This window comes from Pleurodeles waltl, chromosome 8 (assembly GCF_031143425.1).
Source record: "Pleurodeles waltl isolate 20211129_DDA chromosome 8, aPleWal1.hap1.20221129, whole genome shotgun sequence".
In the NCBI taxonomy this organism is placed as follows: domain Eukaryota; kingdom Metazoa; phylum Chordata; class Amphibia; order Caudata; family Salamandridae; genus Pleurodeles; species Pleurodeles waltl.
Genome location: NC_090447.1, coordinates 452,513,531 through 452,528,203, shown reverse-complemented (window position 1 = coordinate 452,528,203; position 14,673 = coordinate 452,513,531). Strand labels below are relative to the sequence as shown.

Sequence of the window (14,673 nt, the reverse complement as noted above, 5' to 3'; positions counted from 1 at the left end):
TATCAAACTTCTCAACACAATAAATGCACACTGATGCCAGTGTACATTTTATTGTGAAATACACCCTAGAGGGCATCTTAGAGATGCCCCCTGAAAACATACCCGACTTCCAGTGTGGGCTGACTAGTTTTACCAGCCATGTTGCTGGCCACATGGGGAGAGTGCCTTTGTCACTCTGTGGCTAGTAACAAAGCCTGTACTGGGTGGAGATGCTTCTCACCTCCCTCTGCAGGAACTGTAACACCTAGCGGTGAGCCTCAAAGGCTCACCCCCTTTGTTACAGCACCCCAGGGTACTCCAGCTAGTGGAGAAGCCCGCCCCCTCTGGCCATGGCTCCACTTTTGGCGGCAAAGCTGGAGGAGATAATTAGGAAAACCAGGAGGAGTCACCCACCAATCAGGACAGCCCCTAAAGGTGCCCTGAGTTGAGGTGACCCCTGCCTTTAGAAATCCTCCATCTTAGTTTTGGAGCATTCCCCCAATAGGATTAGGGATGTGCCCCCCCTCCCCACAGGGAGGAGGCACAAAGAGGGTGTGGCCACCCTCAGGCCTAGTAGCCATTGGCTACTAACCCCCCAGACCTAAACACACCCCTAAATTGAGTATTTGGGGGCCCCCAGACCCTAGCAAGATAGATTTCTGCAACCTAAGACGAAGAAGGACTGCTGACCTGAAAGCCCTGCAGAGAAGACGGAGACACCAACTGCTTTGGCCTCAGCTCTACTGGCCGGTCTCCCCACTTCAAGAAAAACTGCAACAGCGACGCGTTCCACAGGGTCCAGCGACCTCTGAAGCCTTAGAGGACTACCCTGCATCTAAAAGGACCAAGAACTCCAGAGGATAGCGGCTCTGCTCCAAAGAAGAAACATATTTGCAACAAAGAAGCAACTTTTAAAGACCACACGTTTCCCACTGGAAGCGTGAGACTTTGCACTCTGCACCAGACGCCCCAGCTCGACCTGTGGAGAAACAACACTACAGGGAGGACTCTCCGGCGACTGCGACCCTGTGAGTAGCCAGAGTTGACCCCCCCGAGCGCCTCCAGCGACTCCTGCAGAGGGAATCCAGAGGCTCCCCCTGATTGCGACTGCCTGCTTCCAAGAACCCAACGTCTGGTAAAGACACTGCACCCGCAGTCCCCAGGACCTGAAGGATCCGACCTCCAGTGCAGGAGCGACCCCCAGGTGGTGGCTACCTTGAGGAGCCCCCCCACCTTGCCTGCCTGCTTCGCTGAAGAGACCCCTGGGTCTCCAATTGAAACCTATTGGGAACCCGACACCTGTTTGCACACTGCACCCGGCCGCCCCCGTGCCGCTGAGGGTGTACTTTCTGTGCTGACTTGTGTCCCCCCCCTGGTGCCATACAAAACCCCCCTGGTCTGCCCTCCGAAGTCGCGGGTACTTACCTGCTGGCAGACTGGAACCGGGGCACCCCCTTCTCCATTGAAGCCTATGTGTTTTGTGCACCACTTTGACATCTGCACCTGTCCGGCCCCTAGCTGCTGGTGTGGTAACTTTGGGGTTGCCCTGAACCCCCAACTGTGGGCTACCTTGGACCCAACTTTGAACTCTGTAGGTGGTTTACTTACCTGCAAAACTAAACACTTACCTCCCCCAGGAACTGTTGAAATTTGCACTGTCTAGTTTTTAAATAGCTTATTGCCATTTTTGTGAAAACCGTACATGCTATTTTGCTGATTCAAAGTTCATAAGTGAAATACCTTTCATTTGAAGTATTACTTGTAAATCTTGAACCTGTGGTTCTTAAAATAAACTAAGAAAATATATTTTTCTATATAAAAACCTATTGGCCTGGAATTGTCTGAGTGTGTGTTCCTCATTTATTGCCTGTGTATGTACAACAAATGCTTAACACTACCCTCTGCTAAGCCTACTGCTCGACCACACTACCACAAAATAGAGCATTAGAATTATCTCTTTTTGCCATTATCTTACCTCTAAGGGGAACCCTTGGACTCTGTGCATGCTATTTCTTACTTTGAAATAGTACATACAGAGCCAACTTCCTGCACTAGCTTCCTCTGTTTTTAAAGGAGGCGCTGTGAGAATTCTCCCTGTTTCTTTATGGATGTGGATCCTGGATTGCCTTTCATCCATAATCTGCAGTATTGGTTCTTTAAGTGTTTTAAAAAGTCCATGTTCCTCTATATATTTTGGTCTTTTCGGCTCCGAAGCATGCTTTTTTGGGATCGAAAAAGATGAGGAGGAGGAAGGTTTCGGCTCCGAAACGGGTTTTCTTATTTTCAACTCCAAAAATTGGTGTTTACCGGAGTCTGAAACAGAACTTTTTGTTGTTTCCGAGGTTTTCGGAGGAGTGGTCACCAACAGTGTTTTTTCGGGGTGAGCCATGGCCTTCCGGCTGTGGCGTACTCAAGGCCATTTGTTTCTTCTTTTGTGAGGGTGCAGAGGCAGACGTACTCCCATGTTGTCTGGCAGTGACTGGTCTGTCTTCGTCCGATTCCTGCTCAGAATCGGAATCTCGGACTGAGACTGCAGTCTGCATTAATTCTTCCTCTTCTAGTCGAGATGTTCCCTGCTCTTTGACGCCATTTCGAGCCTTCTTGCTCTTCGGTCTCTCAGAGTCTTTTTCGATCGGAAGGATCGACAGGCCTCACAGTTTTCCTCCCGATGGTCTGAGGATAGGCATAGGTTGCAAACCAGATGGTGGTCTGTGTATGGGTACTTTGCGTGGCACAGAGGGCAGAATCGGAATGGAGTCCGATCCATGAGGCTCCCCATGCGGTCGGCCCGAATAGGCCCGAGTTGGGCACGCACGCCCCAAAGGGCGAACAAAGTTGTTTCTCGGCGGTACTGCTGTGTCGATGGAAGATTATAAACACGATCTAAACAATATTGACGAAATGAAGGTTTTTAAAGTTTTCCAAATCGAAATCTCGGAGCGAGAAGGAAACGCATTCGAACGCGACGGCGGAAAGAAAACAATCTAACAATGGAGTCGATGCACATGTGCAATGGAACTGAAGAGGAGGAGTCACTCGATCTCGTGACTCGAAAAGACTTCTTCAAAGAAAAACAACTTGTAACACTCCGAGCCCAACACTAGATGTCTGAATCCTTATGCACAGCATGTGTATCTGCAGCTACACATGCCATCGAACATATATGGAAAATATCACTTACCAAGTGTACATCTGTTTGTGGCATGTTCCACTGCAGATTCACATGCTATGCATGAAAGTTGCCTTCCTAGTTGCAATTATTTCATTAAGAAGAGTTAGTGAAACACAAGCTTTCACTATTCAAGAACCATTCACACAAGTACACAAACATAAAGTTGTACTTCAAACAAACCCAAAATTTCTCCCAAAGGTTATATCACCGTTTCATATCAGTCAAACAGTGGAACTACTAGTCTTCTTCCCACAGCCAGACTCTGTAGCAGAAAGAGCTCTGCATACATTAGACATTAAAAGAGCTCTAATGTATTACATTAGGTATTACATAGACAGAACTAAATCATTTAGAAAAAACAAGCAATTATTTGTGGCGTTCCAAAAACCACATACAGGTAACCCTATTTCAAAGCAAGGACCAGCTAGATGGATAGTAAAATGCATCCAAACATGTTACCTAAAAGCTAAGAGGCAGCTATTAGTTACACCTAAAGCACACTTCACCCGCAAAAAAGGAACTACAATGGCTATCTTAGGAAACATATCAATGGCCGAAATCTGTAAAGCAGCCACTTGGTCAACACCGCGTACATTTACGAAGCATTACTGTGTAGATGTGTTGGCAACACAACAGGCCACAGTAGGACGGGCTCTGCTAAGAACACTATTTCAAACAATTTCAACTCCTACAGGCTGACCACTGGTTATGGGAGGTAAAACTGCTTTGTAATCTATGCATAGCATGTGTATCTGCAGCTACAAATGCCATTGAACGGAAAATGTCACTTACCCAGTGTACATCTGTTCGTGGCATGTGACTCGAAAATACTTCTTCAAAAGAAAAACTTGTAACACTCCGAGCCCAACACTAGATGGCGGGATATGCACAGCATGTGTATCTGCAGCTACACATGCCATGGAACATATATATATATATATATATATATATATATATATATATACACGCAAATATTTATATGAAATAAAAAAATAAATAATATACAAACCGATTTCTTTTTGGCATATGCAAGCCATAGGAAGGTACTGTATCCACCAGAATAAGCGTTACCTAAGGTGATTAACTTGTTCTTCTGATGGATACGTCTACCTGTGGATTCCTCACCATTTGAATAGAATCCCCAGTCACGCATTGGAGGCGGGTGCCTGTCTACTTATACCAAAAAATCTTGTAAAACAGAACAGGCAAATTGACCGTCCCTCCTCACCTTGTTCACAAAAGTGTGGAGGGGTGCCCAAGATGCCACTTCATACATGTCAACCACAGGAACTCCTCTAGCTAAAACAGAAGAAGAAGACTTAGCTGGAATAGAATGTGCTCCAATACCTTCAGTTGGTTCTTTGTTAGCCATGGCATAGCAGATCTTAATGCGTAGGATGTTCCATCTGGGCAATGTCATCTTGTGCACTGTCTTTCCCTTCATCTTACCCATACAGCCAACAAACAGCTGATCGTCAAGCCGCAGATCACAAGTTCTGTCCACATAAAAGCTTAGAGCCCTTTTAGGGTACAAACGATAAAGCCTTTCCTGCTCTTTAGATTCATATGGAGGACGAAAGACAGTAGGAAGGGTGATAATCTGACCTAAGTGGAAAGGAGTATCCACTTTTGGCAGGTAAACAGCCCTGGTTCTCAATACTAACTTAACTGAATAGAAAGTTGTGAAGGTTTTTTTTTACATAATGCCTGCAGTTCACTAACATGTCTAGCCGAAGTTATGGCAACTAGAAAAACTGTTTTGAAATTAAGTAGACCTAAACAGCAACTACGCAAGGGTTCAAAAGGCATACCCACAGAGTACGTTAGTACTAAAGTAAGATCCCACTGAGGTATGATAAACGGAGTGGGTGGATACTTATTAGTAAGTCCCTTAATAAACCTTAGCACTATAGGGGGCTTCAACAGGTAAAGTTGGTCTTGTAAACAAAGGAATGCCAAAAGGGCATACAAATATCCCATAACAGTTGCAAATGCAAAAAACCTGTTGCGCTAGGGAAAGCAAAAGACAAAATATCAGACAAATGGGGTTTTAAAGGGTCAACTGAATTTTCATTACACCACTTTACAACCTTAGCCCATCTGCAGGCATAAAATGAATGGCTGATAAAATAACATCCACCATGTCAGGGGCAAGAGAGAAAGAACTTAGGTTGCCCCGTTCAATCTCCAAGCATGTAAGTGCAGACTCTGGAAATGGGGGTGTAGAAGCTGCGACTGGAAGGGTCTGTTCCTCGAGCTGGAAAAGCTGGGTACCCTTGCTCCTGTCGGGGAGATGGAGGATGATTTGGAGGAACCACCTCTGGCTCCAGCTCAGGACGCCCACGCAAAGACAGAGATCTTACTGGCCTTGAAGGTGCCACCGGACAGGCTACAGGAGATGGAGCTGGAGAAACGTCCTTCGACCTCGAACACAGAGATCAACATCGGAGAAACATCTCTTGGAAATCAAGGCAGGGAACTGTGACATCGCTTCTTTTTTTGCTTCCTCTTGGATTACTTCGAGGAGTGAGGAGACAGCGACTCTGACCAAGGTTGAGACTTCCGACGACTTCTTTCCTCTTTCCTTGGCGATGATGAGCTTCCCCTCTCTTTCTCAAAGCCTTAAGGTTAATCTTCTGGCACGAAGAACAGGTGTCAGCATCGTGGTCCGAGCTGAGACACCAAAGTCAGTCGTCGTAAGGATCAGTGATCGACATCTGACCCTCACACTCCTGACAGGTCTTGAAACCAGACTTCCTTGGTGTAGACATTGTAGAAAGAAAACAGTATTCACTCTTTTTCCTACATGAAACACTGTAACCAACAGTAACTGTAAGGAAATGCCTCCTTGGCATGGTTACCCCCTAACCTTTTGCCTTTGCTGATGCCAAGTTATGATTTGAAAGTGTGCTGGGACCCTGCTAACCAGGCCCCAGCACCAGTGTTCTTTCCCTAAACTGCACCGTTGTCTCCACAATTGGCACAACCCTGGCACTCAGGTAAGTCCCTTGTAACTGGTACCCCTGGTACCAAGGGCCCTGCTGCCAGGGAAGGTCTCTAAGGGCTGCAGCATGTCCTATGCCACCCTAGGGACCCCTCACTCAGCACATGCACACTGCTTCACAGCTTGTGTGTTCTGGTGGGGAGAAAATGACTAAGTCGACATGGCACTCCCCTCAGGGTGCCATGCCAACCTCACACTGCCTGTGGCATAGGCAAGTCACCCCTCTAGCATGCCTTACAGCCCAAAGGCATGGTGCACTATACCACAGGTGAGGGCATATGTGCATGAGCACTGTGCCCCTACAGTGTCTAAGCAAAACCTTAGACATTGTAAGTGCAGGGAAGCCATAAGAGTATATGGTATGGGAGTTTGTCAAACACAAACTCCACAGTTCCATAATGGCTACAATGAAGGTTGGGAAGTTTGGTATCAAACTTCTCAGCACAATAAATGCACACTGATGCCAGTGTGCAATTTATTCCTAGCGATGCCGCCTGAATACCTACCCAACTTCTAGTGTAGGCTGACCAGTTCCTGCCAGCCTGCCACACACCAGCCATGGCCGGAGGGGGCCGGCAACTCCACTAGCTGGAGTGCCCAGGGGTGCTGTAACAAAGGGGGCGAGCCTTTGAGGCTCACCGCCAGGTGTTACAGTTCCTGCAGGGGGAGGTGAGAAGCACCTCCACCCAGTACAGGCTTTGTTACTAGCCACAGAGTGACAAAGGCACTCTCACCATGTGGCCAGCAACATGTCTGGTGTGTGGCAGGCTGCTAAAACTAGTCAGCCCACACGGGTAGTCGGTTAAGGTTTCAGGGGGCATCTCGAAGATGCCCTCTGGGGTGTATGTTACAATAAAATGTACACCGGCATCAGTGTGCATTTATTGTGCTGAGAAGATTGATACCAAACTTCACAGTTTTCAGTGTAACCATTATGGTGCTGTGGAGTTCGTGCATGACAGACTCCCAGACCATATACTCTTATGGCTACCCTGCACTTACAATGTCTAAGGGTTTGCTTAGACACTGTAGGGACATAGTGCTCATGTAGCTATGCCCTCACCTGTGGTATAGTGCACCCTGTCGTAGGGCTGTAAGGCCTGCTAGAGGGGTGACTTATCTATACCTATAGGCAGTGTGAGGTTGGCATGGCACCCTGAGGGGAGTGCCATGTCGACTTAGTCATTTTATCCCCACCAGCACACACAAGCTGGCAAGCAGTGTGTCTGTACTGAGTGAGGGGTCCCCAGGGTGGCATAAGATATGCTGCAGCCCTTAGAGACCTTCCCTGGCATCAGGGCTCTTGGTACCGGGAGTACCAGTTACAGGGGGCTTACCTGGATGCCAGGGTGTGCCAATTGTGGAAACAAAAGTACAGGTTAGGGAAAGAACACTGATGCTGGGGCCTGGTTAGCTATATACTAAGCCCAGGCAACCAATAGTGATAGTGAGTAGGTATCCAGATACCAAAAGCCCTCAAGGCATAGCTGAGGCGACCAGCTAAAGCTTATCCAAGAGGAATGTAAAGCACTTGCAATACCACAGTAGTCCGAGAGTAACTCACTCACAAGAAAGAACCACCCAAAAATAAAGGATACTTTATTACAGCACTCCTACTAAACTAGCATTGGTATAGTTCCCTTTGGAGATTCATGCACACAATATATACACAAAATAATCAACAGAAACAGTAGACAAATACACAGGGCCCTATAGGGAGGCCAAACCATATACTAAAAAATTGAAATGTGAAACAGTGACCCCCAACCAAGGTAAGTGTGGTAGTTAGCTAGGGGCAATTGAGAACACCACAGGTAGGTACAGCAAGTGACCCCAGCAACCACCTACCCATTTTTCCCATAGACAAATACAGGAAGTAGTGGTTGGAGTTTGTGGAATTCAGGACCCTTCCCAGTGGACCCGAGGAAATCAGCAGACCAAAGGATGGATGGAGAATGCCCCTATCCCAGGATAACCACAAGACAGGAGTACGTACACCAGGGGAGCCAGATGCAGAAGGGAGAAGGGACTCTCTCGGACGTCAGTCGATGCCTCAGATTGTCCAGCTGCAGTCACGACCCGTGGACCAGGCCGGTGGAACCCAGGGACAGATTCAGGACCTGCAAAGGAAGGGGACGGAGTCCAGCACCCTTGGAGGTGCTCAGGTGGCAATGCCCACCCTCCTGAAGATGAAGTTCATGCAAGTCGTGGAGGAAGTCCAGCTGCGGGGTCCAGGAACTGCAGGAGATCCCAGGAGTCACCTACGAGCTGTTGCTCGACAGTCGCCAATTGCAGGAGGGTTAGTGACCAGCCACGTCACCAACAAGCACTGGCAAATGCAAACAGGAGTCGTTGAAGAGTATGTAAAGTTTTGAGGACCAGCAAAGCCCAGGGGAGACTACCCAGGAGGGGGAGTCAGGGCAGGCCCTTAGCACACAGGAAGGACATGAGAAGTTGATAGAGCCCCCAGGAGTGACCCTCAGGCGCTGGACACAGATAGTCATAGGGAGGCTTCACCAGTACAACAAAACAGAAGTCGCAGGAGCTGCAGGACAAGGGCTGATCTTCATGTTGCAGGGTGCGGGAGGCCGGGGCTTCTTGGTGCCTGAAGATCTCCTGGAGGACGAGTCAACGAACCTTGGCAAGTGCAACAGTTGTGGTGCACAGAGATTCCAGTCCAGTGGCAGGTGCAGGGGCCCACAGTCTCCCAAGTTCGTTAGAAGACAAGCAGGACCCAGAGGAGGCCACTGACTCACCACCTGGGTTGCAGGATCCTCAGATTTCCAGAGACAGCAGACCTCCCCAGCCAGTCGACGTTGTCTTGAAGTGCCTGCAGTTGCAGGAGAGTGACGTCTTGACTCCAAGGGAGATCCCTTTGAGCTTGGAGGATGCACAACCTTGGATGTTGCATAACTCTTGAAGGATCCATAGAAAATGTTGAAATGGGAGCCTTTGCACCAGAATCACACTTGTTTGGTTCCAACGAAGATCAGCAGCAGTTCCAAAGGCCAGGAGCAGAAGATATTTTGCAGAGAGCTCCTTGGAGAGCCTTGCTCGACATATCTGAGGACCCAATCTCAGGGGGCCCCTTAAGTAACCCTAAAAGAGGGGTTGGTCACTCTCTGCAGTGACCCACTTATCAGAGGGGATCAAGGACGTCATCTACCCGGCCTTACCAGTCAGATGCAGAGGCAGGGGCCTCTGCTGACCTTATTTCCAAGTGGGAAGAATCAAGTGGCTACCGGGCAGAGCTCTGTGCATCTCCCTAGGGGAGGAGCTGGAAAGGGGGGTGGTCATTCCCCTGTCCTTTGTGTAATTTTGCACCAGAGGGGGAACCGGGGGTTCCTGAACTGGTGCAAACTGGTTTATGCAAGGAGGACACCAGAAGTGTCCTTCAAAGCAGTCTGGTGGCACTCCGAGGACACCCCACCCCAGCCCTTAGACATCCAATACACAGGGAGAGGTGTTCACACCTCTCCCTTGCAGGAAATCCTTTGTTCTGCTCCTCCGGCCTGAGCCTTACTCACCAGTAGGAGAGCAGAACAGCGTCTGGGGTTAGAAGCTGTGTGGGCTGGCAGCTAGTCCCCATAAGGCTGCACTGGCAGAACTGGGGGATCCTCGAAGGAACCTCGAGAGTACATGGCCTCATGCAACTAACACTGGAATCGGTGTAGTTGCATGATTACAACATGTTTAATACCAAACATGGCTGGTTTCAGAGAAGCCATTATGTAGTTGGACGGCTCGTGTTGACTAGTGTCCACTACATACCTTAAGATGGTTTCCCTGCACTTAAGACATTTGTCAGAAAAGGGGCCTGGGGAAACCATCTGGCCCTGGGGCCTTGCCACTGGCTGCGCAATGAATGCCCGTGGCTACAGATGCGTGGTCAATCAAATCAACTAACCACTCCTCACTTATGTCTTTAGGGGGTATACTGGGATCCGGTCTTTGGTCATCTACCTCGCTGTCTGGGTTAAAAATGTGAGTAAAATGTCCTATCCAATCCTCCACGCTGATATGGCATTCAATGCCAAAAGGGTGTTTATCAGAAAAAAATGGTTGAGTTAGACTCTCTCAAAAAAAATGTATTGTCTTTTAGGTGGGCCGCTTTTTCCAAGTCCTCCCAGGCCTTCCCCCTAATTTCCTGCCTTCTATTCCGAAGAGCCTGCTTATAGGCTTTCCTTGATTCCCTTATATTCTCTATATTATGCAAAATGTTGCTAGTAGCCTTTTTTAAGACTTTGAGTGCTGTTGTACATTCTGCACTAAACCATGCGTTAGCAGGGAACTTTCTGATTGGGATGGTTTTGTCACCATACTACTAATTTTAATAAAACTCTCCATAACCTCAACTGGGGGTCTGTCTAATGAAAGACAGCATATAACATCATTAAGAGTTGCACTTATCAGTTTGTTAAAAAACTTGATTGGTTCTAGGTTTTGCCACTTTAGCTGTACTTCCCTATTTTCAGAATGGCAGAGAGGAACCATAACTATATCCACTGCCTCACGATTTACATTAAAAGGAAAACACAGGTGGGTAGGGTTATGATTGCTAAACAGGAGGAGGAGGTGTTGGGGGGCACTTCATAGTGTACAATTTCATTCAAGAGATCAGATGAAAGAGGCACAAAATATATTGTACTACTGTTACCCTTGGCAAGAAACGCTGGGGGTAGTGATTACCCTGCTCATGGGCCTCAGATGCATAACTTAAATTGTGCGATAAGATCATTCAATTTAATGCTTCACCATAAGCTGATCCACAAAATGGTTGGCAAGGATTCCATATAGATCAGTAAATACTCAAACTTGATCTGCAGGATAGGAACATTTCATAATATTAAAATCACCAGCCCATATAACTAAGACAGTCTTTTCCTCTTGCCTTTGACCAAAGATCACGAGTGTCCACCCTAACTCCTCAAGTATCTCAAAGGGCTGTGCCGAAATATTTTTAAAATAAAAATGTATTAAAACCACGTTTATCGTGTTACCTGGCTGCAAATATAAAATTTGATAACATGGGGTAGTCGCAACTACTTTAACCTTGAGATCTGCAGCGGCACAGGAGATAAATACCGCCAGGCCTACCTTTCCTCTCCATTGATGGCAATGCAAGTACACAATAAGACTTGAATGAACCCTTTCAAAGCAATCATATTAGTAGCCCACATTTCTTGGTAATAAAACATTTCATTTTTTTTTTTTTTAAACAAAAAGCACCCAATTCTCATTGGTTAGTACACTCTGTGCTCCCACAATGTTCCAAAAGGAACTGCATACACTGGGCAAGATCGACAAGCATTCTCACAATTTTTATTACACAATGGTTGAGGAGGGTGAGAACGCAAGATCCTCATAACAATTTGACTACACGCTTTAGCTTGGGCACATAGTGACTCTGAACTTCAGTCATTGTTAGCTAGATCTGACAAGGTTTCAAAGAGATTTGAACAAACAGGAATAGTCTATGACAATGGTCTCTGGCCTCAATAAAGGTCCGTAAAGCCTACCATATGAGGAGTCAGCAGCCTAAACCAATGAGGGAGAAAAAAAAGAAGCCTAAAGGCCATGATGAATTCTCCTCAAGTTACTACTCTTAAGTCTAGCTTGGCATAGATAACACACACACCTCATCCAGGTCCTCAAAATTCAGGAGCACACAGTCCCCCTTGCATGGTCTTTATCGTGGGACCAACCTAATAGACTCAACGTGCCATGAAAATTCTATCAATTAAAGTTTAGTGGTATCCTAAATTTTTCCTACACCAAAATGAAGCTTTATTTATGAGACACTCTCAACTCTCATGCACACCTTCTGCCAACGGCGGAACATTCAGAAGGATCAATGTATATGGGATGTTATCTGGGGGTAGGTGCAAAGGATTTGGGGCCCCTTTGACGGAACAGGTGCACAGAATGATGAACGGTTTGCCTGGTTTTTAACAACGGAAGGATAGTTACAGTGAAACCCTTGGCCTAGACCTACAGTGTCAGGATCCCTGCTCCCTGTTGTAGTGGTAGTTGATTTGGTAAAGCTTGTTAAGACTAAGAGGTCTTAGGAAAAAACATCCCTTTGAGACCCCCCTTCAATTCCGGAGGGTTGACTGCAGACTTGCCCTACAGACTCTGCTTGAGGGTGAGTCGCTTGTTGGCCCTTTTTAGCAATGCTTGCTAGCACCTCTAAGTGATCCTTAATTTTCCCTAACCGGATCACATCATTATTGGTTTAAAAACTTCAAAAAATTTGTCACCAATATGGAAGTAAAATTCCTCTGCTAGGTTCACTACCCTCCATTTGTCCGAATCAACATTAAGTATGCTTTCCTCTAGGTTGGGATTCTGAATTAGATAGTTTTTTTTTTTTTTTAGATTCCGTTCTCTGCTTTTTTACCCACCTCCATTATTTTTTTTGTACACTTTTTGTCTTTTATCCTTCTTCCATATCGGTAGGAGCAGATAAAGACAATCTCCATTCGGCCAATTCAATTTCTTTTGTTGTAACCCCTAGTGCAGACTACAAGAACTCGTCTAAAGTAGTACTGCTGCTAACCGCCTGGAGTGAGGAGCTTTACGTTTACCTATGCCTCCTTCTAATGACAATCCCCATCAGCCAAATAAAAATGCAAAAAGACGCACTCCTGTGGCAAATTAAAGGGATCTCCAATTGTTTTTACAGTACCTTATGTGATCCACAGGCTTCTCAACAATACAGGGGCCAAGGGGGGAGGCACAGCCCGGCCTCGTCCAGGCGCAGACATGCCCAGTCATGGCCAGGCCCAAACCCGCACAGCGGGAGCCCCCGTTGCCAAATAAGCACCTCCAGGTGCGAGGGTAGTATGTAGGAACTCCTGGTCCCACGCAGCCTGCCGGGAGTTGAAGTCAGGCTCCCCCTAGTCAAAAGCTGTTGTCGTCCTGTGCAGTAGGGAGCCCCTGCTGCCAAATAAGCACCTCCTGGCATGAGTAGTAGTAGGCAGGACCTCCTTGCGCTGTGCTGCCAGCGCGGGGTGGAAGTCAGGCTCCTCCCCCCGTTCCAGAGCTGTGGTCATCCTGCGCAGCAGGAGCTCCTGCTGCCAAATATGCACCTCCAGGTGTGAGGGTAGTAGGCAGGCCCTCCTGGTGCTGCGCTACCTGCCTGGGGTTGAAGTCAGGCTCCCCCTAGTCCAAAGCTGTGGTTGTAGTCTTCCTTGGAGTGGGTGAAGTATCTAGAGCCTCCTGAAAGAATAGTTTCCTCTTGAAGGTGACGGGGGAAGCAATAACATGCCCTGTACCCTCCTGGATGTTGAGGCAGTGATGACGAGCGTCCATGGTCTCCAAATTAGGTTCAACGGGGATGGTGTGGCCGAAGTCTAACTAGAGTCTTTCGGTTCCGAAGATGTTGAATCCTTGGTTTCTGACACTGAGGTTTTCAGACGGTGTCTTTTTGTCAGAGCTGAAGCGGCGGTCGTGCTTGTTTGGGTCGGTGCCGTAGGTCGGATGGAAGATGTTGAGGTAGATGCCTAAGACGATGTCTTGGCTTTGGCAATTTTGGTGCTGAGGTGGAGGGTGGGGCATCAGAGCCTGTTCTACAGAACCAGACATGGCCTGGTGGCAGTGGCTGCCTGGCAACCTCAGTAAGGGACTTCTTAGTAGTCTAAGAGGGGGCAGGAGGGTCCACGGTACACACAGGTTGTGCTGATGTCACTTTGTGGCATTTGATGTCTGACTGGATATCTGAGTCCTAGATGGAGAACGCCTTCTCCTGTCCTTGCTCCTCCTGGGCGTGCTCCTCCCCAGAGACGTCTAGAGTGTCTTCTGCAGTTTTGAACGCTATCTCCAGTCGATGAGCTCTTGTGTCTTGAAGGGTCTTTTTCTATGATCTGCAGACATCGCAGGTGGCTTCTTGATGGTCGGGGGAGAGGCACAGATTACACAATAGATGTTGGTCGGTGAGAGAGAATTTTGCCTGGCACTGAGGACCGAAGCAAAATGGCGTCTGTTCCATCAGCACAGCATACTGGTTGGTGCCACATGCTGAGGTAGGCCCGAACGGGTGAGGGTGCCCCAGAGGGCATGTGGTCGGTTCTCAGACTGACAAGTGCTAGAATGTGAAAAAAACGAGATCGGGAACAATACAATCGATGGAGCAAAAGACAGAAGGAAAGGACCAAAACCAGAGCGAGTGGAAGACTGAGTGAAGAGATACACGTCTGAACCCGATGTTGATGAGAAAACTATCTAACAAAGGAGTCGATGCCCATGCGCAGTATCAGCGAGAAGGTGGATTCACTCAATCCCTTGACTCGAAATGCTTATTCGTAGAAAAACAAGTTGCAACACTCCAAACCCAACACTAAATGGCAGGAGTATGCAGAGCAGGAGTATCTGCAGTCACACACGCCATCAAACTGAATGATTTCTAAGCAGCATTGAGTAGAAGTGTAACAGAAACTGCACTGTCTTGCATAACTGACTCAGTTTATATTTACATGACAAGATCAAGGCAAACATTAAAAACAGAGAAAAATGCCTA

General features: G+C 47.5%; 1 protein-coding gene across 1 annotated transcript in view; it reads right to left on the bottom strand.

Annotated features, from left to right (window-relative positions):
* EIF5B (eukaryotic translation initiation factor 5B) overlaps window positions 1-14,673 on the bottom strand; it is a 675,161-nt gene that overhangs the window by 349,241 nt on the left and 311,247 nt on the right. The window lies entirely within an intron of this gene.